This window comes from Patagioenas fasciata, chromosome 1 (genome assembly GCF_037038585.1).
Source record: "Patagioenas fasciata isolate bPatFas1 chromosome 1, bPatFas1.hap1, whole genome shotgun sequence".
Lineage (NCBI taxonomy): Eukaryota > Metazoa > Chordata > Aves > Columbiformes > Columbidae > Patagioenas > Patagioenas fasciata.
The window spans coordinates 124,683,269-124,706,334 of NC_092520.1; positions in this window are offsets into that span (position 1 = coordinate 124,683,269).

The following is a 23,066-nucleotide window of genomic DNA, read 5'->3' on the forward strand; positions in this document are numbered from 1 at the left end:
AGACTGTTCTACATTCACCACTGTTGCCAGTCCAGGGGAGACAGAAAAACCCTATGCAAGCCAACAGAAATAATGTATCATTCATATTAGAAAAAGTTAGATAAGGATATATCCAGAAGAGGTGAACAGCTTTGTTGTTGTTGGGTTTTTTTGTTTGTTGGTTTGGTTTTTGGTGGGGTTTTTTTGTGTTGTTGTTGTTAAGTTAAAAACATACATCCAGAATACTAGCCAGAGTACTGTGAATTTAATTCATAGGACACCACATACACCCTAAAAAAAAAAAAAAAAAAAAAAACACCAAAACACACACCAAAAACAAAACAAACAAAAAACCACCACCACATAATTTATATTATTAAAATGATTAAAATGTACCACTTTAAATTTACAGACATATGGAAGAATATTCTTTAAATAATTAAAGCACTCAGTTCACACTAAAGCTCGTGCCAGCATACAGCCCATGGGTTCCACAGTACCAATCTGTTTTTCTGGCAGTGCAAAAGAACAGGGCATCAATGTGCTTTGTACATGAATCAGTATGTCCCATAAAGAGGCTAGTGGCTTCAATTTGTTATTTTTCTCTCCACCCCTCTACTACAGTGATCAAGAGAAATTGGAATACTGTGGGCACAGGGCCACAAAAGCATTTTAGTTCGGGAATTTATTTCTGCAAACAGAGAGTACAAGTGTATGTCTCTATTTTCCTGCAATTTGTGCTATGTAGTTGGCACTAAATCAGCCTTCAGTTACATGCTTGGTCTTTGAAGTCCACATACTTGTTCAGAGGTAAAACTGAGTATTATTTGCAATTTGGTCATTCTGGGATGTATTGTTTGCTTGTTATTTACTTGTAAACACATTCTGAAGTGTTGCTTAGTCTCCCAACTACATTTTCTTCCTTGTTGACCATTTCAAATACAATACACTGTCAAATAAGCTGCCAATGTTTTCAAGCACACAAACAAAACAACACAATCCACCTAGGATGCAGATCCTCACTGCCACTAATCCACAGTCACTACCATAAGGGTATAAAAATGCATGCTCACAAAAGGCTCAAAAAATTTTCAGATTATCCCAGCATTGGTACTAATAGCTACCTCCTCTTGGCATTCAAGAGAAACATTTAAAAATAAATGAAAAGAAAAAAAGTTCATGCTTCTCTGATTTTCAGACTCCCTGGTTATATCAAAATGCCTACAATAAGCGGTGGTGGAACACAACAGCTATCGATCTGCAGAGCTAAGCACAGTGCCATAAAGCAGTGCTGAGCAGCTTATGTCCACACAGAGTATTTTGAGATAGGGACAATTGCCTTGATGGGGTCTAACCTGATCTCCTGGACTGAATGTCTACCAGGTCATTAGCAGTTGGTCACCAGGAGAGGTAAGCCCATGACATCTAATGGGATAAGTTAGGCACACCTCAGTTTGTTCTGGTCCAAATAAAATCCAGTGCCTGCACTCCATGGTGCAGAGTGCAGTCAGTGGGAACAACTGGAAGACTTCCTTCCAAGGCCCACTTCTGATGTGAACATTTGCAAATACATACATATGTACCCAAGTAACACATAAACCAACTAATTAAATCTCAACTTGTTATTTGACATCTGAATCCACTGTACCCTATGATAGCTCTTGAGATGCAAGTTTCGAAATTCCTGCAACCTTGTGTTAGAGATGTCTGTGAAAAATCAGAATCCTCTAAGATGTCTTCAGAAAGGGTAGGTTTTTTTTTTTTTTCAAATGAGCAACAAGGGTCTGTTTTTTCTTCTCTGTAGCTCACTCAACAACTTAAATGCTACAGGGGTATCAGCAGGAGTCAACATGAATGCTTTGTACAAGTGGAGCAGCTGCTAACGAGACTGAACCAGCAGGCAGCACACTGAATCTATAACTTTAATGGATCAGAAAGATAATACAGAAGTGTCTGTATATTAATGTAAATTAGTTACTACCAAACTCTCTGTTCATAAGCACCTGACCAAAATTTCTAGTTGAAAGGAGTCAGGAGAGAAAAGTAGTAAATTTCCTTAGCATCTGTTCTGGTGGAAATACTGCAATGGTTCCCAGGCAGGAACCTGAGTTCTCAATCAGCTTGGTACAGCTATGGGGATAATCACTATGGACAGGAGTGTTTCAGGGAAAATAGGATCTCCAGATTAACAAATTGTCTGTGAATCGTTAAGGGGTATGGCATGAAATTATATTAAGCCATGGCAACAAAGGGCTTCAAATTATTTATGAAAAAAGTCAACCGAGACAAACTGCTGTAGCATTCATTAAACTAATGAGGGGAAGCACCTTGAATCACAGTTTGAGGGTAATACCTTGAGGTCAGAATGCAATTTGATGCAGTTCTGGTTTGATCTCTCCACTGAGAACTATGGCACTGCTTAAAAATAAATTTTATAAAAAACTAAAGTAGTAGATATGACTGACTTTCCTTCAGAGAACAAAATGGAGAAAAAAACATGAAAAGTGCCTCTAGGTGGTAAGAACATTGTAATCTGAAGTATTCAATTTCTAAAAAATATCAGCACCAAGTGAAATCATTTGGGTTTGGTATAAACATACTTGAGGAAGAGATGGTGGAAAAAGGTTGAAAAGGCTTGGGAAAATAAATTTTAAAAAAAGTTCAACGTGCTCTGCAACTGGAGATCTTTCAGATACCAGTTCGTATCTCTTCTCACTGCAGTTCTTCACTATCCCCCCACTGAAGAGTGGGGATGTTTCAGACCCACCAGCTGATTTTCTACATGATACTCTCTCTTTTCTGCTGATGGGGATGAAAATCAGCTTCAACGATTTGGGTAACAATCTCTTTACCAGTCTAACTAAGGAGTGACTGGTTAACGGTGACAGCATAACCAAGACGGCACTAACTTCTAGAAAGAGGGCAGAGATGAGCTGTGATCCAGGGCTGCCCCTCCCCATCTTCTACAGCTGACAGTAGGCCTGGATGAGTTCATCTGCTCAACAGCCTAATACAATATCCTGGCTAAAATCCAGACATGGGCAGAAAGACTTCCAAAGCCAAAACAATGGTCACGTTCTTCAAAATTACTTGTTTTCTTGCCAGGTTTGAAGAACAAATTATCAAGTCAGAACCATAAAATATATATTAGTTTTGTGTAAATACTAGCATTGAATATTCAAAAGTTGGGAGAAGTGTCTTAATACCATATGCTCTGTATGAGCAATTACAAGCTTGGAAGCTTGTATTTTATCCAAGAGATTAGTAAGTTGAAAACTTCCTCACAGTCTGCAACTGTTTAGTCAGGAAGAAGTTTTACAATACCAAAAACCAGTCAGAAATGACACAACAAGGCTCAGTGACAAGGTCAGAGTTTGATCTAGATAAAATTAGATAAAGAATTATGAACTATTTTATCCAATGCTAAGACTATAAGCATTGGAATGAAAATAGCAGAAAGGAAACAGGCTTAGAAGAGGTGAATTTTCCACGGATTACTATCTTTCTGAAAAACAAAGGAAAAAAAAAAAGCAAATATGCCCAAGTTCCAACCACAATTATGTTCTTGTTATTTCAATCAGCAGCTTCTGTTTTTCAGCTTCTGCCATCCAGGATGCCAGATCAGGAGATCTCAGTAACCCATTTTGGATTTTAAAATCTTTGCACTCACAAGAGAAGAAAATTAGCCTAACACTTGGACAACCCTAGAGCAGGAGTTTGCTGAACTATTATGCATGTCAGCTCCAAAAATCAACAGGCCTGTTGTCCAACAATCAGCTGCAGCACTGGGATCCCAAACAATGGGATTTTTCATTCAGCTCCAACTCACGTTTCCTTCTGACTTTCTGAAAGTAACAAAGTTATTATCTCAGACAAGAGGCAAGGGGACAAGATAATTTTTACAACTACTGCAAAAGCAAAACAACCCTCCTAGATTTAGCCAGCTGCCTAAATAAAAAATTTATTCGAGCACCAAGCCATTGCATCTCTCAAATTTCTGTTGAGCCACTAAAGTTGAACTGCTTTAACAGAAATTTGAAATAGATGTATGTGCTTTATCTGTTGAGTATAATATACGTAATCGAAGTATTTGAAATTGTAATGTTAAACCAATACGTCTATTGTAAATAATATTGATTTTACACTCAAGCACTGCACAAGCAATATTTCTGCAAAGAAAACAGCATCATAAATGATTAAAGGTTTCTGAAGTTGTAAGCAGCTGTAAATTGCTGAAAATAAAGAATAAATTTTTCCATAATGGGTCATACCATTCATCAATCAGCTCTGGTGTCCTGTCTCTGTCCTGTATCATATACCTCAAAAGATTAAAGTTCTTCAATACACCTGCTTTTTTGTAGATTTTTTTTTTTCTTTATAACTTTGGAAGAAACATTCCTCTCAGAAAGTCTGCTGTTTTACTGGCTTGTTTGTTTTTTGTTTTAAAAAAAAAAAAAAAAAAAAAAGCCTTGACAAATGAGCTTTGATTACTTCTGCTTCAGCCTGAATAACAATAAAATGTTATCACAAGACTATCCATGCACACTGCCAATTCAGGGATGATATTTGGACCAATTTCACTACTGATGTATGTTTATTATCTCCACATGTTATGGTAGTTTTAGATCAGAATTGAGTTTGCCCCTTAAACCTTTAATTTTCTCCTTCATGAGCTCGCAATAATAATCTGCCCATGTTTTAAATTATTCAGTTATAATTTGCAAGTAAGTAGCATTTTCTGTGCATCTGCTAGTATCAGTGAAAGATTAAAATAAAGCGTCTTGTGCTGCAGCTGAAATAGGCTTCAGAGTGCTTCAGCAGAGTTGCTTTAAAGAGCAAAAAATAGTCTTAAAAATGAATATAACTGCTAGCTATTGATTGACAGGATCAGTATTGCAGAAAAAAAAAAAAAAAAACCACAATATACTAAAGTGGATTGTGCTCCAAAAAGAAAGGGTGGGAAGAAATCAATGCTTTCCAAACAAGATGACAAACTAAGAACAAAAGAAAAATCATGCTCATGTTTTCCAGAAAACATGATTTTTTACAAACACTGAAAAGTAAACCAGAAGAAAAAAACCACAACAGAATTATTTGACCATATCCCTTTAAGTGCCGAAGGTGCTGCTACAACTTGGATTATGATCTCAAATATTCCTGCTGGAGTGGCTGTCTTTCACATTCTGTGTTTGCAGTCCTCAATCATTTGTTGGAAGGGAGAGCTGCTACAAATGCAGGGAGAGGATTGGAAGTCTGGGGGTTGGATACATTTTTTATTTCTTTGCATTTTCAGTAGTCAAAAAAGAAAACCCCTCATCCATCACTTTGATAGAAGTCCACAGGGCATCCATTTATTCTATTCAGAACAGGATCCAATGAGTTCAGATCCTTATTTATGTTATTTCAATGCTCAGACATTACATTTTCTTGCTGTTATCTGAGCATTACTATTTATTATTAGTCCACAACTGAGATCCTATTGTAATGAACTGTGATACACCGACATATTTCATGTTTGCTGGTCATATTAAATTTACTGCAATTACTCTTGAAAGGAATAGTGTAATTTACTGAAATCTCATTGTGGGAAAGGGAACTCCTGCAGGAGGCTCTCACTGAATTTTCTATGATCCTGTGCTAAGATCTTCTGTTCCGAGAGCTTGAATGATTGCCAGTCAGCCTAAGACTCATGCTTTACATAATAGAAAATTTTAATTAAAAAATGAGCAATAAGTGAATGACAGATTTGTTTCATATCAATAGAGAGAGCACATAGTTGGGGTGGTTTTTTTGATTTTTTTGTTTTTGTTTTTGTTTTTTTTTTTTTTTAAGACGTGTTAAAATGAAATTCCAGGAAAGAAAATCAGGGAAAGGCTTTAAAATAAACCTTTCTTATGAAATATGGCTTTATACTGAGATGCTTTGTTTCCAAAAAGGTGCTTTGCTTTGAGAAGTTCACCTGGTTATTTGATATGTCACTGGAAACTTCGAGATGAGTTCCTGTCCTAGGTCTACATCATGTCTGCTGAGGACAGTAAGGGACCTCAGGATAAGATTCAGTCTGAAAGCTCAAAGGAAACGGCAGAAGCAATGCCAAGAGGCAGAAGGGTTCAGTATTTGCAGTCAGTGTGAGAATTGTGGGCCCATCTCTCCCCGAAGGCCTGGTGCAGGCTCGAGCACTGCTCTGTGATTGTGTATCACGATCAACATCAGCATGCTCCTGGTACAGCTTCCAGGCAAGGCCCAGGAATAGCCAGTCTGTGGGTGAAGTCTGGGCCAGAGGTTGTTCCCAAAAGGCAGTATGGAAGAGGCCAGCCTGTTTTCACAGCCAGAGTTCAGTCCTATGAGCACAGCACTTACTCCCAGAGCCAGAGGTGGCCCTTTGACTTTCAGTTGAGTGGTGGATGCTGCAGTCTCCATGAGCCACTACAGCCCATTTTTTAAAGCTCACCCATGTGTCCCAGTTACTCCAGCCTCTCACAGGGAACCACATGGAATTCCCCCACTGGAAGAGCTTGCATGTGGGAACTGCCCAGACATGCAGAGCATGGCCATGGCTTGCTCTGCAGCCCTTAATAATATACAACCCTAGACAGCCCCATACTGAGATCAGCAAAGCTGTATGTTGTATGAATATGCTGACACACATTCTCTACAGACCCTTTTTTTTTTCCTGGTCTGAGCTCTTGCATAAACATTGCAAGATTTAATATCATTTAAAAAGGTGTTTGGTAAATTAAAAAATGCTTTAAATCAAAATGATCATACAGACACATTGCAGTTTTCTTTAGCAATATTCATTACTGTTAAGTTATTGATTTTGTTGATGTTACACCTGAGATGAATTTGGCTGCTTTTGAAGTCTTATTGATAGTAATCAAGTGAGCATCTCATTATATTATCCCCTGGTTTCTTAACAATAGGAGGGAATAACCACCAGGGAAGGAGGAAAGGGCTAATCCATAAATTTCTCATTAGCTGAAAGAGAGAGAAACATTCGCTTGAATAATTGAATATGTTTAGCATCACAGTCTGCAGTTAATCATGTTTATTTACCCTTACTTTTCCAGTATTCACAGAATGATACTGCATGGGTTTTAACATAACATTAACAGCTATAAATATGCAAACTGACTGTTTAAAAATATATCTAAAGATGTAAGTTTTTAAAGCAATGAGTGACTACCTGTATTCAGAGTGATAATAAAAACAACTTTGCCTATAGCACCATTATTTTAATTAAGGATCAATAATGGGCAAGCTTAGAAATTAAACTGAAGTGTATGATTCACAGGAAATAACTTACTCAATTAGTTTGCTCTAATTTTCTGCTTGGGAGTTTATTTATTTTATTTTTTTTTTAATTCACTCACTGATTTCAATTTTTTTCGTTTACACAGACTATTAGATTTATGAAAACCAAAAATCTGTCCTTTATTTCTACTGTTTAATAAACTATTCAGAATACAAAAGAATGTATTTGATAACACATGCACTTCATTGCAAATCGTTTGTGACATGAGACTAGCTTGGAAACAGGAGAGCCAAGGGTGATTCTAGCATTATAAAATGTATAAAACCTTTTCCTAATATCTCACCTTCATTTTCCTTGTGGCAAGTTGTGACAATCTGTTCTTGTCCTTTTCACCATGTGTAGGGTGAAAGCATTGTCCTCTCACTCTTCATGGAAGAACTTATTAATATTTCAAGACTGAATTTCTCTTTTCAGTCCTAAAGCTGACTGAAGCTTTCCTTACAGCCATTGTTTTCTAGGGATTTTGGTTTTGTAAGCTTTGTCATCGGTCTTCTATTGACTAAACTACATCTGTTTGGAAATGTATTTCCCATACTAGCTTCCATGTTCTATGCTAGGAGGAGCATACAGTGCTCCTGCTTCCTATATCCCACTCTGGCATTTCTTTTCATTGCAAATCAGCACTGTAATAATGTGGCATTTATTTCATTATATAGCATGGAGAACTAGTACCAAGTCTTTTTTTCAACCTCGGTTTGTACTTTAGGATTTATCCCTAACTGAAACCTACTTTTTTTTAAGTCTGTATCTCCTGCATGTCAAGATCACCTGAAATTCTAATCCCATCTGTCAACTTTCTTGCTCTCTCATCCACCTGATGGCATAAGCAAATTCTAGTAATTAAAACCTCACCTAAAATTAACAAAACATATTGAATACTCTGAAACCCCAGAAAAACATACATGCAGTTGCATTCAATACCTTCTTTAAGTTTCACATGTGCATGAGTAAGTAGCCATTCACACTCTTGATTTTAGTGGGTTTTTTTGTTCCTCAGTTTCTATTCTATCTCAGACTGGACTACTATCCCGTTATAAAGTATCCTTTGTACAGACTGGAGCTATGTTAATGCAATGCAAAGGTTCGCATAAATTCTGTAGTTTGTTTTTCTTCTACTGTTTTTGACAATTTCCCAGCAGAAAAATAAAAGTGAAACTTCAACTGTGAGCATACAGTAACATTGCTGTTGAACTACCAATTGTAAATTTAACATTTCTTCAGCATTTTCATTTATCAAACAGCATCATATTTCTTTCTAAATACTCTGGTTTCCATTAGACAATAGAACCACTTTTCTAGGGCACAACCCATCTTGCAACTGAGACTACTTGGCAAAAAACACTCATACCAGAGTTCTAAGCTAATATAGTGTATCACAGTCAATGCCATTTATCCCCTTTGACAAACAAGGGCCTCAGATACCAAGGTATTTCAAAAATTGCTTCACCCTTCTCTGTAAGTGTTGTATATGGCTTCACTTAAACACTGTTTTTTATCACCTTAAAATTCCAATTATAGGCCTGACAGCAGAAGCATGATAAGAAACAAGCGCTACAGGGGTAATGATAATGAGTGTGCTTATAATACTCCATACCACAGACAGATGTGAGCGTGCTTTGCACAATCTCTGAGCCAAAACACCAAGTACATGTCCGCAAAAGCAAAGGATTAAGATCAAACCAGTTAGAATAGCACAGTATGATCCACCTTCCCAGAACAAAAACAAACTTGTTGCTGGCCAAGACAAAGACACAGGATGAAAACACACCCAAGCAGCATAAACATACCAAACAACACAAGGTCCTCTGGGTCTTTGAAAGCAGGTTTCATATTCCATCACTTCGAGGTACTGAAAACATTATTCTTTAACGTAAATGTAATAAATTGGCAATGTGTTGGTAGCTGATGGCCCTTACAATACATTAGGCAGTGGGTTAATACATTATTTTTTTTTAATAGGTTTACACCTAAACAGTGTTATTGGTATGATCTAATTAGCTGCTGACCTTGTATGAAACCTGCTGTTTCAATCTTTCACTGAAAGATAATTACATAGCATTACAGCTGATGACATGCTATTTTACAGAAAAAACAAGCCATTCAGTTTCTTTGAACAACATGTGTGACACACATGGATCTAGAGCATGGCTGTTTTCAGTTAGTTTGGCAAGTATCATGTATTACTGAAACTAGTATGGTGAGTACACTAGGAACTGTGCATGTAGTTTCACCTATTTTTCGTACATAATTGGTGAAAGCAATATTCATTTTCATTGCCATCCAGACCACAGTTCCACTTTTGTTTTGAATTCTCACCAGAAATCCTTATCACCCATTGTCTATGTTCAGAGCTATGTTTCAAAACAGGAAAACCTTCTGATGGTATAAATTAAAACTGGTACTGGCAACTAATTGCTGTATGGTCAAAGCTGACTTGAACCATAACTTTTTTGTTGATTTGGGGGTGGTTTTTTTGGTTGGTTTTTGGGTGGGGTTTTTGTTTGTTTTTGTGTTTGTTTGTTTGACTTTCACTCTAGCCTTTGCTCTGGAAGCAACATGCATATGCCAAATTTTAACTTCTTTTAATATATGCCATTGAAACAGGTTTTTTACAAGACAAGAAAAAAAAGAAAATCAGAAAATGACTAGAAATTTATGACCTTAAATATATGGGTTTTTTTCTAATAGCTCTTCAATATTTTTTACTGAAGAGTTATTTGCTGAAGACAATCTGCTTACAGATTAGAGACCTGGAATGTGCCTCCTGCATCAGGAGGCTCCCTGCTCTGCTATTTTAGTGGTTTTACCCTTTTCACATAATCCCACTTATCAAGTTATCAAACACTATCTTAAGAAGTGTCAGCTTTCTTACCTCCTCCAATATCCCCACACCCACCCATTTCTATTGGAAAGTTGTTGCAAAGATTATGCCTTCGTTCTCATCAAGGCTGAACAGACCAGGCTTTTTATGTCTCCTTTGGTAAGAGAAGCTCACTGCTTCACTGATCAGCCCACTGTCTCTTCCCTGAATGCAGGCCAGCTTGAAAGCTGGTCTTGAGCAAAGCTGGCCAGAGCTGGACACAGTGTTCTACATGACATCTTACCAGTGTCTTGAAGAATGGCAGCAGTTCATCTAGTTCTAATGTATCTAATGTCCCTCCTGATTACGTGGTGTTCTCTCTGGGCTTCTTTATCTATTCTGAAAGAAAAAATGAAGGGTTTTTTTCAAAGGTTGCTTCTGTGTAGTAAGATGGCCTAGAAAATGCCGGTGTGCCTAAAAATCTTGGTTTATCCTTCTGCACAAGAAAGAATTACTCTTTTAGTTGGCCACATACGCAGACAGAAACTTTCAGAATAGCTGGGAAATTCATGCACATGTCCTAAATCACTGGCCTACATTTCTGCTATGCAGTAGGTTTCCAGACATCGATCACAAGTATGTGTTTCACAAATGCATGAAGTACTTTGCATGGGATGTATTTGTCCTTTGCATTGGATTACTTCACTATATCTATGTTCCAGACTGTTTTTCAAAGCTGTTCTAGCAGTGTTGGGCACATAAACAAGGTAGCAGGCATTATTAGAACAGCATTTATCTACTATCACAGTATCATTGCTTTTAAGACCACCAGTGTTTGTTAGTTTATATTTCAGTGATTTTTAAGAAGTTCACTGCTTTGAATCTTAAATGTGGTAAAGTTCCATATTTATTTCCCATAAATACAGAGACACATTGTCCTAGATACTGTAGTTTTCTTACAGTCTGGCTTTCCACTGTAGTCTGAGCTACAGCATAATATCCCTGATAAGAAAGCAAGTCTTTAGAGATCACAAACAACCAATTTCACAGTACAAGCAGTCATAAATAGAGCTAAATTCCCTTTAGTAATAAACTATTCATCTTTGTGCTTCATTGAGTTCAAAGAAAAGCATTTTTCAGGGTTTAAGCAATTAAGTTTACATTTTATTTTCTTCTCTGGGAAGGAAGTTATCACAAAAGCATGGGATTAAGAAGCCACCGTGCTATTAGAGGTATTCTCTATGTATGAAATTTCAATTTAGCAAAGCATGTAAAACCCTAAAGGCATTTAAGGCCCGATATGCTAAAACCATTTTGTTTTCACAGTGTATTTATTTTGTATCATGACTGACCCAGTTGATAAGTTGCTGAATCAGGATGGCTGAGCATTAGATTCAGTTCACAAAGTCTACCAGCACCTCCTACCAAACTAAACTGACAATTAACTAAGCAAATTAGCTAAAAGTGCATTTTGAAAAAAATATACAAGTAGCTTCCTGAAAGTTGAAGAGGCTGTGTTTGCATCAGAAATGCATTGCCTTTAAAGGAGCTCTGGGGGTGGGACCTGGCAGTGCTCAATAGACCCCAAGGACTGACATTCCCACACAGGTGCAGTAAGTGCCCCAGGACCCTCATTGCTGTCCTTCCTTCCGCCTATCTGACCTGCAGACCAAGCTGCCTGTGAGATCACCCCAATGTTCTCCCAGCCAGCATGCACCAGAGTACTTTAACAGCTCAAAAAGTCTGGTTTTGCTAAATGAGGTTCACATTGACCAAAACCAATGAAGCATCATTCACACCAGCAGGTCTGAGAAAATTAAAGTGTCCTGCAGAGAAAGCAGTAGGTAACCTCTGTTCCGGTTACTTCATTACATGGTAAATGCAGACACAGCAAGGCTGAATTCTGCATCATCATATGAGCCTCAAGCTCACCCCCCCTTTCAGACAAAAACGAGATGTAGTGATGAAGAGTCCAGTTTCAATGGCAAAATTGTCCCTTTATTTTTTACCAGCACAGCTATGCGAGCCAAGATTCATGCTCTGCCTGCAACACCTGATCCCCAGGCAGCACAAATACCACCCCTCTTGTGCCCTGCAATCTGAAGCCCAACCCAGGAGGCAGGTGGGGCTCCAGACAGTGTGCATCCAGTTGCTGTGGCAGCAGTGAGGATATAGCCATCTGTCCCTCCAAAAGAAACACAAGACACAAAACCAAGATCCCAGCTACTTACAGATACTGTTAAAAATCTCATGGGTTTCTTTTTAAGGGAAAGACTCTTAAATCTTGGTGTGTTCACCAGATTCAACTTCGGGTAATTACTTTGCCAACCTAAACCTCTCATGCAGATCGGACTGGATTGCTGTGCAGCTAAGCAGTCCCTTTGTCTCGCAGCTTTTCAGTAGTGCATGAAATGATCCCTGCACTTGATTTGAATACCTTTAAACTTTACCTTCGATATAAAAGGAACTACACAAAGGTAAAACCATCATTACTACCATCATACAGTTTCATGATAGTTTTAGTAACTTTTTTTAGCGGTTCCAGAGTGTTAGAACTGCATTAGCAGTCTGTCCCACAGAAGATTTCTTCACTTGTGTTGAAAAATAAGACTTGAATCATGTCTTGCAAAGGCCAATTAATCTGTTTTCAGAGATCTTCAGATATTTAGTGGTATTCGTTCTCTTTTATACTGTAATAGATTAAATGCAGCTGAACTAGTTGCTTTGCACAGACTCGCTTGTCTAATTTTGCCCTCTTCTCAGGTACATAAAACAGCTGTGGTAAAACCACAATTGTTTATTTGCTCACATTATTTGCACATTGCTCTGGCAATAAATCCAACTAGTAGATCTAGGAAGATTTCTCTGTTGCAGTTCACCATTCAAGCTGCTCAGGTGGCCATCACCTACCCAAACTGATGATTACCCAAACTGGAAGAAACATAAGTTTAGAAGCAGGAACAATGACTGAAGAAATTACCGAGATAAGTGAGCCATCTACCCAGTAACAGGTGAGTGAAGGCAAAGAACTAGTACTGATAGAGATGTAGCCCATCAAAGAGAAAAAAAAAAAAAACACACAAACAACACACACCAAAAAACACAACACACACCCCCAAAAAAAAAAAAATCCAAAACACCTTAATTTTAAAACAAGACGGAATTTTTGAAACACATAAGGAAGGAAATGGTGAAGCACTTCACCTGGGTGTTATAAAAATTAGTCATGGGAGCTTAGCAGCAATAGAAAGGGAGGTTCTGTTAGTCAGGGAGAGGCCTGCAGAGAAACAAAGCTCCTAATGATCTTTTCCCATGGAGAAAAATAAAAACTAAAAAATCCAATGCTAGAATCTAAGCAAGAAATGTGGGAGCAGCTGAACTGGATCAAAAATGAAGACCTAAATGTCATCCATGTGAAGGACAGACAGAGACAAGAGAAATGCTGAAGTCCAAAAAATGTAGGTGTCAAGAACTATGAAAGTCTGAAATGGCTGTAAAAATTGCAAAGCCGCAGCAATACTGCATTTGGTACAACAGTATATGGGAAAAGGGAAACTGAGGTAGGTGTGCATCTGGGAGTTTTAGAAAGATATCGTTCCTTGTGGGAGCACTTTAGGAAGACAGATAGCCAGAAGTGTTTACAATCTGTTCTTTCCATGTCCTACAAAGAAAGAAACTGTGTCTGATTTTGCACATACATGCCAAATTTCAAATAAACCCGGTTCTCCAAATGAGAAAGCCAGATTTATTCTTGGTTTAGTGGATACCTTTCAGTTATTTTTTATCATGTCTGTAGCAACCAGTTATTCCAACAGAACCAAAGAAAACTCCTCAGCCTGTGAACTCCATTTTCATCCTGGTATGGGAACTTGCCATCTCCTCATCTCACCATGCAACCAAAGGTCCTACACCTCCCTTCAGTGACCTGTCCACACTGCTCCAGCAAATGCTTCTGCAGGGGCAGAGGATGGAATGAGGGTGGGGGCCACACACACACGCTGCTCCAGAGCTGCTGTTGCCCAGTGCAGGGAGGAGCTGCAGGGAGGCTCGCTGGTGTCCTGCTTCAGGGTTACCAACACAGCATCAGAAATTTGTCTCTGAACAAAGGGCACATCTGCTTGGCCATGCATTCCCCCATTTCCTAATGGTGCCTCCTTACCAATGCTGGCAGCAAGCACTTACTCTTTTGTATTTTGTCACCTTATTTAGAACTTGCCAGATGTCGGACTTAATGCAGCAAACGATCACAAAAAAGGCATTTTCTAATCAACCTCTGCTTCTTTCAAATATGCCATTTTAGGACTATCAACACAACTTCAGCTTACATGACTAATTTCAAACTATTTTTGACTTAAAGCCATTTTCTAAGTGCATTTAACTACATCACTGTAAAGTCCCATGGGGATATTCTTATACTGGTTCATTATCTGCCTTACTCCAAACAAACAACATGTACTAATAATTAGCTACGCAATGGGTAGAAAGCAAGCTGTGGTAGTTCATGGAGTTGCACAGGTCCACATACATGGATCTTCACAAAACATGAGAGGAGTACTCCTCATGTACTTCACTGTTGACTCAACCATTGCAGTTTAAACGACTGCTGAAAGCTGACTAAAGAGATGCTCAATCACTTGAAAATTAAAAAACACACTATAAACAACTTTTAAAAAATTCTTCACCATAAAGGATGGTAAGTAGCTTTTTTTTTTTTCAAATCTTTTATCATGTTTTAAGAGTAAGTAAGATTGGATACAATAACAGATCTTGGGTGGGTACTAACATATGAAATTACCACAGTCTTTTCTGCCTATTACCTTTTAAACCAAACAAATCCACTACAATCTTGCATATTCTTTAGATTTCGTATATAAAGACAGAACAGTATTACTCAAATTTTTTCTTTAAAACAACAACAAAACAACAACAAAAACAACAAACACCACACTCCTCAGTCTGCTTTGGCAACGAAAGTTTGCACTGCTGCACAACCTATAGTAGATACATATGCATCCTCACATCTTCCCAGTTAAACAGTTTGTTTCCTATATTTTAAAAACAAGTCAAATACTTTAAGACACTAAAGATCAAGCTGAATCACAGATTCTTTTTGCAATACATCCTTTTCAATGTAAGTATAGATATATTTACAAACATGTATAACTGAAGCTCTTATCACTCTGATTCTATGTGCTTTGTTAAGTCCAACATAGACTAGACAATGTGCTTGTCCAATGTTGCTTTAAATGTCACTGGTGTATTCCAATTTATTGCTTTGGCTTGTCTACTAAAATACTTTTCTTAAAGTAACCTCTCTACCTCCAAATCATTGTTAAATTTAGCACAATAGTTCTGCACCTCTCAAAAACAGAAAAACAATTTAGCTCAGGAGTATTTTATTCTTATAAGGAACACAACAGATACATATCATTCAGTTTTCCACCCCATATTCTCCTTTCCACATATGATGACAAATGACATGACAGAGGGGAATGATCAAACAAACAAACGAGTGCAAGTAAATATTTGGTGAAAAGTAAAAAAAAAATAAATAAATAAATAAAAAAGGCAAAAATGTTGTTGGATTTCAATAAATATATTCTTTACGCCAGCCAAACCAGTTACTTGAGCCCACAAAACACTGAAGAAAATGTACATTGCTTATATGGTATTTTTTTCATTCAAATTATTATAAAGTTTAACCGCCCGAAGATTTTATGCAAGTATAGTATCTATTCTAAAGGATAAAAAAACTGGATATCACAGTTAAGATTATTTACTATAGTTAAAGCATATCACATCAGCTGTGAATGCCATTCACAGTATTTCTTTCTGAGGTGCCAGTAATATACAGCCCATCTTTTCATCAGTGTTGCACTAAGCACATTTAAGACTGGTATAAATCCCAGATTAAGAAACTAGGCATAGTCATTGTCCATTTATCCTGAAGGCAGGGGGACCAAAACAAACCAAACCCAAACAAACAAGGGGGAAAAGTACAGCACTATTCCCTCTCTCCTTTTCCACCCCTCACTCCTCAACAGTGCCTGTGTCCAGATGAGAGATTCTGCTGCAGCAGTGGCACTGAAACTCTAATGCCATCATAGCAATACTAAAATTCCCTACTGCATTAATTCCAAAAGTCTCATGTAAGCCCCTTCTGCTTTCAGTCCTTGGTGCCTCTGGAAGGAATTTCCCCCCCCTCTCCCACAATAATGTAGTAGTTTCTTGGTACTACACTACACTACACTACTACACTACACATTCAAGAAAAGACCAGCTCATTCCACTGAAGGTCAGTTCACTGGAGGGTTTTGACAGGGGCAACATAAAATACATAACTAAAGCTGTATACAGTTTACGAATTCTGAACTTATTCTCTGAAGTCTAACCAGCTTGATTTTATTAAGCTAGCTCCTTGCCAGAGCCTGTAGCAAATACTAGAAATTTAGGAGAGTTCAAAGGACTAGTGGACAAGTTCATGGAAGACAAATCCATCATAAATGCTTATACATTCCTCCTGGCCCAGTAGGCCCTTGAGCCACAGAGCACTGAAGTCCACCCTGGGAAACAGTGCTTTGGTTTGACTGGAAACTTGAAAGCTAATTCCTTTTTAAATCAGAGCATGTACCAGTCTACTCAACAAGGATCTAGATCAGATGGGATAGTTGGAATAAGACATCTCTAGAGAGGTTTAGCATGTACTTGAATATCAGCTGTCAGGTGGCCTTGCAGAAAAGGCAGGCTGATACACACATAACAGGCTTCAGGATTGTGGTGTAAACTGCTTAGTCCTGCAAGGAAAGGATTTGACTTGAAATCTTTTATCCACCTTAGTCTTCTGCCTGCTGTCATATTTTGGTCAAGATTTCTAGCATTCTAAGCATCTTGGGTATTTTCGTCTTTGCCATTTTACTTAGGGTTTTGTTTTGAAAATAGATCTTCAATGGCATTATTTCCTCCTTCAACACTTTGGGTAGAAATCATTCTCAGAGTTACACCCATTTTAAGCCCAGAAGAGATAACAATTCAGTCTTGAGTCAGGTGATTGTTTTTTTCCCCTCCATAGAAGTGTCACAGATCTATAAACCACTGGAAAGAGAAGATTCCCAGCCTTCCTGGAGGGCATACTGCACGTTTATGCTCCTAGGAGCTACTTAAACACTGTGCTTAAAATACGGTAGTGCTTTAGATTTTATATTTAAACTATTAGAAATCATCTAAAGCAGTCTAAGGGCTCATAAACTATGTTTAGTTTACCATGGCTCTTCACATCTAAAGACTTCAAGGAACTTTACTTAAAAAGTTAAATATAATAATTTCCATTTTTACAGAGGAAAGAAAATTGAGCTTGTCCACAGCCACAGAATAGGTCATTGCAGTGACCCAAACAGCTGGATTTATGGACAACAAAAATCATACATTTTAAGGGCAGAATTTCACAAAACTCATTCTGAGTTCCTCTAATCCTTACCTCTCTCTTTCTCTCCACACACAGAGTGGTGGGGTAAAGCAGAAAGATTGAGGATAGGTTTTTAGTTATGCTTATTTTTCAAGTATTAGGTAATACAATATGTGAAACACATGCAAGCGAAAGCTTTATACTATATCTTCAAGTCTCACATAATTCTACAGTTAAAGGTCTTATAGTTGTACATACACACACCAAATTTGAATATTGCATTCACAAGCATTGAATTTCATAAGTATACCTAATGGATAAACACTACTTATATCTAAATGTATCTACTATATTGATCCAGCCTCTTGCTTAGATACACTTATGCCACTGTCAAAGGGCACAGGCTAAGACAAAACATTACTAGAATAGATACTGCTTCCCTCCAACCTCAGATCAGTATGTTTCTAAAGTAGTTATCTAGCAAGCTTTACTGGATTTTTTTCACTAACATGAGCCTGAAGGACCTGTGACATTACACTCTTTGTTTGCTTGATACTCCCAGACAGAAGGCAGGGGTATCTTGGGGATCCTGGTCATCCTTAATACACTCTCAATTTCACATTTTACCCCTTCCATCTGCTAGAGGGGGAAAAGAGTAATGTGACAACACAAATATGTCTTTATTGTCAAAAGCCATTACCAGGAAGAAAGTGGGGTTTTTTATGCTATATAGCACAGCAGACTGAGAAGTGTCTCATGGCTTTCTATACGCTAGAATCACCAAAACCCTGGCTACGTTCCAAACCAATTTTTATTTTTTATATTTTTTTTTTCCCTGCTTGTGCTTCTTCCTGACTGTGCTTTCAGATATGTTTGTTCAAATCTTATGGGACTTGCATATCTGAATGTAGCCTTAGTGATAAATGCTTCCCCATTTCAACACAATGTGTTATCTGTTATCTATATCTTCCTGTTTCTTTTTCTATCACACCCAAATCTTGGGGGACACTATAAAGAGAAGCATAGCATGTTCTATTTGTTGACAGTTTCATTTGTAAAAGAAGATTCAATAATTCTGTATCTGTGCTGGTCATCGGTAAGTGTAAATGGGGTCTTACTGTCAGTGGCATACCTCAGCTGCATTTCTTCTCTCTTCTCATTGTGCCTAAAGATAAAAATTGAAAATGCAGGAGGATTAAAAAAAAAAAAAAAAGCAAGCAGGGGAATACAAGCTCATGAAAATATAGTGATCTACCCAAATGGTAAATAAAGCAGAAAAATCCCCAAAGCCAAGATATTACACAGTAAGACTACCTCTTCTTACACAAACAGAGATATTATAAAGCCCAGGATCCAGCTCTCCTCCTCCCCACACACACCGTCTTTCTGACTAAATATATCTCAAGAATTATAAAAAAAATAAAATTTTTTGCCACCTAGCCACAGCCTAAAAGCTACCTATATCTTAGGGACTTTCAAAGCAAAGGAAAAAAACGATCCAAATAAAGACCATCTGCTACAGTACCAGTGCCCTTTATTGTTTTCTCCTTCATCCATTAACAGCTACATACTAATAGATTCCCACTGACCACAAAGACATGCTTTTAAGTCACTGAGATCAAGCAAGGTGAATCTAATGTTTGTTTCACAAAATCCAGATTCAAATTGCTTTTAAGCGTTCTTGATGGTCATTTGAAAAAAGAAAGTTGAAAATTTCACCGTTTAAGTTATTTGAATTTTAACAGTTCTGGAAAGCTAACAATAATAAATAACATAATAAAACTACCGTTCTTTCCAGTTAAAGCTATGCTTTAAATGAAAAATGATTTTGTTATTTGCTTTCCCTGAGAACAGCATTCAGTAAAGTAAGATGCTCTGCAATAACCTAAATTTTTAGGCTTATTAGGCAATTGTTTCAATGGGGTATGCGTAAAGTTTTTATTTTTATTTATACTGACTATCATTAATCTTAACAGGCTTCGTGCAATTGCTTCAAGCTAGCTACATATAGGAATCAAGGTCTCTTCGTACTTTATGAAATCTTCCTGTGTATTTAATGACAAGTTGACAAATCCCTGCCACATATGACCATCCTTAAGAATCCAAGTGTCCTCCAAAGCTGTCTTGCCCACCAAAAATGTTCTTCCTTTAATATCTTCAATAGAGTTCTCCTAAAAACCTGACAGCATTGTTAATTTTTAAGAAGCTCAAACCACCTAACCAAACACTCTTGTAGGAAAGAAAACCCTGGTGTAAAGTCAGTAGGAATAATAGCAAACAAATGAAAACAGTTCATTAGATTTCAACTAAACTTTTGTCTCCTGGTAACCCACTTAGAATCCAAAATAAGAGAGACCAGATATATCTCCAATAACAAAAAATAAATTTGTTTCTGAGGTGAAATTTACCATTCCTTTATCTGAATGCTTACTACACTTGTTTGTTCCCCCCACACACCCCCTGCCCCACTACCTTTCGGTTTTTTCTTGGTTTGTTTTTTTGTTGTTGTTGTTTTGTTTTGTTTGTTTGGTTTTTTTTTTAAAGAAAGGAAGATACACTCCTTTTAGCAAGCTATTTAGCTGCAGCAAAGCATCCATGGCCTGATCACAACCATAGCCACAATCTAAGCTTTTAATTAAAATAGATTACCATAGGTTTTTCTATATTATTCTTTCTTCAATCACATAAAATCCTTTAAATCCAAGCTTTCTATATTCCATTACAGCTTTGAATCACCATACTGTCATTAGTGACCTAGCTGCCAATCACATTGTTGTACCATCCTGTTTGAATAGCATAAGATTTCTAGTTAGCTGTCTGAAAGCAAAACATTTTGTTTGAGGTAAATTTATCAGAAAATTGTGTGTAGTTGTAATGGGGCCGGGGGGGGGGGGGGGGCAGACAGGGCAAAAAATGCTGGAAATAAATTGCTGTAGAGATACTGCAAGTAAACATGGGCTTTTAAAAAGAATAAAAGAAATCTGGATATGGTAGTTACTGTCAGCATTATCCTTCCTATAGAAGTGGAATTGAAAAGCAGACATGTATACAGTTCTGCCACTTAGTAGCAAAACCTACTAGTCCATGAAATCAGAAGCTGTAAGAAAGGAATGTGTTTTTTGTATCAAAATAGCAGAGAATAGGTACTTGGCTCTTGCAGCTCCTGAAGAGCCTCAAAGCCTTGAAACATTAAATCCTAAACCAGTTAAATAAACAGGTTTAATTTTGCAAGAAGTACAAATAAGAACACAAAATCTATTTGAACTGGTTTGGTATAGCTGGAGGATGCAAGATTCTGAGCAACTAACAACTGTGGTAGCTGCAAACACCTTGCCCAAAGCAGACCTATGCCTGCCTCTGTTTTCTGTGTTCTGCTTAGCAGGAAAACCAACCTTGGGTAGGCAATAAATAAAGAAGAGTCTCAGACATGGAGAAGAAATTCAATCTACCTTTTAATTTTACCTATTCTATTTTTGTATTATGTTTACACTCACAGCTTAAGAACAGGAATATGATAGAACCAGGCCCGCATGAAATTCAAACCTCTCCTCCCAACCAGTTCAAACAAAACCAAAAAAAGAGTCTGGTGGGTCTTTAAGAAAAAAAAAATCAAATTAATAATTAGCAAAACTTATTGTCAGATCTAGTATCTTGAGATCACAATTTCCAGCAGAAATCCACAGATCCTTGCTTACTCTTAATAAAAAAGGAAATCTTCAAGATTACATTGGAGTAAGGGCTAAAAACATCAGTGTTGAATCCTGAGGATTCAGAAAACTTTCTCTGTAAACAGATTGTTCTATACTGCCCGCAGCAAGACTTTTACCCTCTCTTCTGGAGTGTTTGGTGCTGCTACCAAGGATAACAGTAGATAACTGAAAGAGTACAGAAGTATTTTAAAATAAATGCAATAATTAGTAGAACAATTCAAAAGAGGAAAAGTGGTATTTTAAGCATACAGTGTGATATATGAGGTACATCAGAAAGTGAATCACAGAACTGGATGCACAGTTTATTCTGTATTAATGGAAAATCAAGTTACTGTCTACAAGTAACAGCTTGAAAGAATAAACATGGAAGAAAAGGCAAAAAGCAAAGCAAAGCAAGAGAACAAAAAGCCTTATTTATTCCTGGTCATTCAAAAAAGAAAGACCAAAACCTTTACAATCCATAGACTGGTCTTCCACAACTGTACAGGAAGAGCCACACACTGTTGGAAGTCTCATTATGGCAACCCATTGAAAGAAAAAACCCAAATACGTCAGCATTCTAGTACAGTAGTATCCTTGAGAAAGTGAGGAACAGTGTCTGAGTAGATCCTCTGGACTGCTAGAAAACGACCCAATGGGCCCCTGATGACTCTCAAGAGAGAGACAGTGAAAAATCTCTGTGGCCTCCTGTAGAGCTCAGCTGTTTTTACAGGTGGCTCTGGCTGAGCCAGGGTCAAGGTTTCCTCCACTTCTCCTGCACTCTGCCTCAGGCAGTCCCATCACTGGTGCTGCAGAGCAGCTGGGATGCCCACCCATGCCTGCTGCTTTCTCTGCAGCACTGCAGACTGAAGATGGAGTGGGCTTTTTTTGGAGCAACGCTCCCCTCAGCAGCTACTCGAGCAGGTTCCCAGTCACCATGTCCAACACTCCTGCATGCAACTGCTGCTGCTCTCCATACAATCCTCCCCACTGGAACACAGGCTGTATGAAAGATGTCATAGGAGCTGATTGACGACACATGGCTACAGCACCAAATAGACTGTAGAAGAAGCCACCAGAATAAATAACTCTACTGAGAAGCATGGGAAATAGGAAGGACAGCAGGTGAGCTGCCAAGTATGGCCAGTGACCAGTAGCTGCACAACACACAAAATGTTTTATTCTCCATTTCTGCAATAATGGTAAGTCATGATGTCTGGTTAAAGTGGAGACAGCTGGTGGAACCAAAACTTTCTGACAGCAAGAAGGCTTCATAGGCAAATGTTTACTAGATCATCTCCTCAAGTAAGCAGTGCTCTGTTTTAAGAGAGCCACAGGGGTTTAGGAAAACCTCAGGTAACCGAAGAACAGCAAGAACAACATCACTAAAGTTAGCTGCAAAAAGACATGGTGATAACTACTTTTTAATTAGCCAAGGATAAACTGATGTCTTGAGATACTTCACTGATATATTTGTCTGCTGTGCATGCAGCATGAGGTAGGAACTATGCAAGTCTGAATTAGAGTTGCCAAAATGTTGAGTGACTCAGAGGCATTATGCCTTTAAAGGATTTGTTCAGTATTTAGTCCCATGTGATTCAGTTTCTGAAGTGGGAAGAAACAAGTTATTTTGAAATAAAAAGTACTGTCAATATTTTCATAGGCATAAAAAATGAATCTGCTTATATTTAGACGTGGAACAATATCTCCTCTCAAGAATATTTTCCCAGTTACTGAGGAAGGAGTACAGCAAACATTTAGAAAACTAAATGTTTTCAAATTGAAGGCTAGATAGAATGAGATTTTTTTACTCTTCACATCCCTATGGATAGGAATTTCAACTGGACTTAAAAAAAAAGGGGGGAATTAAGATAATATTAA